The 3799-nt window shown below is 41.4% G+C and overlaps 1 pseudogene; it reads left to right on the top strand.

Annotated features, from left to right (window-relative positions):
• Positions 1-3193: 3193 nt before the first annotated feature.
• LOC122744088 lies at positions 3194-3537 on the top strand (annotated as a pseudogene).
• The last annotated feature ends 262 nt before the right edge of the window (positions 3538-3799 follow it).

Genomic DNA, 3799 nt, shown 5'->3' with positions numbered 1-3799 from the left:
TCTTAAGAGGGGTCATAGGGGCATCTAAGTGGCACAGTAGATTGGAGTCAGGAGGACCTGAGTTCAAATCTGGCCTCAGACCCTTGACACTTACTGGCTGTGTGACCCTAGGAGAGTCACTTAACCACAATTGCCTCACCAAAAAAAAAGAAGAAGAAGAAGAAGAAGAAGAAGAAGAAGAAGAAGAAGAAGAAGAAGAAGAAGAAGAAGAAGAAGAAGAAGAAGAAGAAGAAGAAGAAGAAGAAGAAGAAGAAGAAGAAGGGTCATAGAAACCACAAATCAGATACTATGAAATGAATCGTGGTGGTTATAGTTTCATGGGCTCTACAACAGCCAGTATGAGAGGATGACTGATGGTCAATCTGTGGTAAGCTTACGGGAGGATATTGATAAGAGCCATACGTGAATGGGTTGTAATTGACATCATTTGAAGGCATTCCCACAATGATAAGATCTCAGATACATTTGATAGGCATTTAATACAAATATATTGTTGAGAGGGTATGTGGCCTAGTAAATAAAGAGCTGGCCCCAAGCCAGGAACAAATAGGTCCAAGTCCAGACTCTGACACATATGATCAGAATTGCCTCAGGCAAGTTTCTAGTTCTCTATGAAATTTTAGAGAAAAAGCTGGTCTTCATTGGTAGAAGGAAGTTCCTTATGCAGGAGTCTCCTGTGCCCATGAAATCATACATCCAGTCTCTATCAGAATCTCTATGTGCCTTGTGTGTGTGTATGTGTGTTCTTTTGTGTTGTGTAGGAGGGCTACAAGGAGGGAAGTAGGCAGCCTTAGATATCAATAGGGAGACATGATTTATACACAGGAGACAATTATGCAGCAATACAAGATACAGTTAAATGGGGTTCAGACAAATGCAGAGAAGGTGAGAAGAGTCGGGAAAGATAAATGCTGCTGTAGTGATTAGGGATGGGGACTTCATGGAGACATGAGGATGGGGTGGGCTTTGAAGACCTGGATTTGGCAAAGGATAAGTAAAAAAGGAAAGACGCTCATTTCTGCCAAGAACCACACTTCTGAACGTTCTAACCCTTGGGTTTGATGTTTTTCTTTATGCTTTGTCTCCCCTCTTACCCTAAGTGCATTCTAAAGAACTGAAATTGGGGGCGGGGAGAGGGGGCTGTAGATGTAGATGTAGAATGAAGATGTCTGTTTCAGCACTGGATCTCTTTGCCTTTTTTCCTTAATGTGATTGGATGTTGTCTTTCTATTTGTAGCATTTTTCTCTTAACAAATTCAAAGTTGGATGGAAACAAAATTCTGAAAGAATGCGTAGGTTATTGTTATCTCCATTTTACAAATCTGAAAATGAGGTTCGGAAGGTTTTCTCCACGCATTGGAACTTCAAAAAACCTTAGTAGAAAAAAGATGTCCCCCAGGAAAGGCAAAGCCTACTTGAGAACCCAGCAGAGTATTAGCAACGTGGTTTCATTTTTCGTTTTGTATCCCCAGGATCTAACACTCTGCCTTGTTCAGAGTAGGCAATTAATAAATGCCTGTGTGATATTTACATATGCAATGTCCAAGGCTGTTCCTGTTTTGTGAGTGGCATACGGGACACCGCTGAAAGTACAAATGCAAAATTTTGGAAGCTGATTTTATTTGGAGATAATTTATGGGTTTTGGCACCGTCTTTCATGATTCTAAGGGACTTTGAAGTAAAGGTCAGTCAACAGGCATTTATTAATCCCCTATTAAATGCTTGTCACTGGCCTAAGTACTGGGGATACAAAAAAAGGCAAAAGACATTTCCTGCTCTCAAGGAGCTCACAGTATAATGGGGGAAACATGCCAACAACTTGTTGGCGTCATATATAAAAACTATAGATAATCAACAGAGGAAAGGCACTAACATTAAGGAGGATTGAGAAAAGCTTTTTATTGAAGGTGGATTTTAGCTGGGACTTGAAGGAAGGCATGGAAGGCAAGAGGTGAGAATGATGGAGGAAAGAATTCTGAGCATGGGGGATAGCCAATGAAAATATCTACAGGCAAGAGATAGAGTGTTTTGTGTTCAGGAAACAGCAAGGAGGTCAGTCACTGGTTCTTAGGATTCTTAGTGGGGTGTAATGTGTAAAAAGACTGGGAAAATAGGAAGGGGGGATGTTATGAAGGGCTTTAAAAGCCGAACAGAAGATCTGATTGTTGACCTTGGAGGGAAGAGAGATACTGAAGTTTGTTGAATAGAAGGGTGGCATGGCCAGATGGCCTTAGCTAGCTTCATTTGACAGCTGAGAGCAGGGTGGATTATGGTGGGGAGAGACTTCAGGCAAGGAGACCATCTAAAAGGCTATTGCAATAGGCCAGGTATGAGGTGATGCGAGCCTACACCATTATGGTGGTGGTGGTGTCAAAAGAGAGAAAGGGTAATATACAAGAAATGTTACGGGGCAGCTAGGTGGCGCTGTGGATAAAGCACCGGCCCTGGATTCAGGAGGACCTGAGTTCAAATCCGGCCTCAGACACTTGACACTTACTAGCTGTGTGACCCTGGGCAAGTCACTTAACCCTCTTTGCCCCAGCAAAACAAGAAAAAAAGAAATGTTACAAAGATAAAAATCAACAGATCTTGGTAACAGGTTGGATATGGAGTGTGGGAATGAGGAAGTTGCCATCTAGACTTTGAGCTTGAGTAAGCGATAGAATAATAGTGCCCTTGATAATAATAAGGAAGTTGGGAAAAGGGGAGGATATAGGGGATGATGATAATAATAATAATAACAATGACGATAACTTTCCGAACCTCATTTTCAGATTTGTAAATGGAGATAACAATAACCTACGCATTCTTTCAGAATTTTGTTTCCATCCAACTTTGAATTTGTTAAGGGAAAAATGCTACAAATAGAAAGACAACATCCAATCACATTAAGGAAAAAAGGCAAAGAGATCCAGTGCTGAAACAGACATCTTCATTCCCTTAGGCCACAGTTCAAGGGGAGGGGGGATTTCAGTTCTCTAGAATGCACTTAGGGTAAGAGGGGAGACAAAGCTAAAGATAACCAGATAACAGTACAGAAATATTGAGGAATCAAGGGACAATTACATTTTAGACTGACCAACTAAATATCAGGACAGACACACCTAAGAAGTAAGGGGTGGCTTTTCTAGCTTCCTGGTCATCTTGGCAGCAGGTCTCTGGCTGAGGGTCCTCCCGCACCACAGGCAGGAAGATGGTGGCCACAAAGAAGATGAAAAAGTTGCTGGAGTCCATCAACTCGAGGCTCCAGCTGATGATGAAAAGTGGCAAATATGTGCTAGGCTACAAACAGACCCTGAAAATGATCAAAGCAAAGCCAAATTGGTCATCTTGGCCAACAACTGCCTAGCCTTGAGGAAATCAGAGATTGAATATTATGTTGTATTGGCCAAAACTGGTGTACATAGCTACAGTGGCAACAACATTGAATTGGGTACAGCATATGGGAAGTACTACAGAATTTGTACACTGGTTCTCATTGATCCAGGTGATTCTGATATCATTAGAAGCATGCCAGAACAAACCAGTGAAAAGTAAACTATACAAAAGTATTCTTTAATAAACTGGCCAAACCTTGTTTTAAAAAAAAGAACAGGTAAGCATGGCTACAACCTGACCCGAGCTAGGAGACAAAGATAACCCCAAAGATCAGGACAATCATTTCAAAAAAATTCCCCTCAACTCTCAGGAATATGACAAACATCCAAGCTTTCCCCACCCTCACCCCAAAAGGAACTTTCCATTTTCAGATGATCACCCCATCTATCCTCTATAAAAGCTTTTGCTTTCCTTCTGTTCA

This window comes from Dromiciops gliroides, chromosome 2 (genome assembly GCF_019393635.1).
Source record: "Dromiciops gliroides isolate mDroGli1 chromosome 2, mDroGli1.pri, whole genome shotgun sequence".
Taxonomy (NCBI): Eukaryota; Metazoa; Chordata; class Mammalia; order Microbiotheria; family Microbiotheriidae; genus Dromiciops; species Dromiciops gliroides.
The sequence above is the reverse complement of the archived record's forward strand: the minus strand, read 5'-3'. Positions and strand labels throughout refer to the sequence as shown.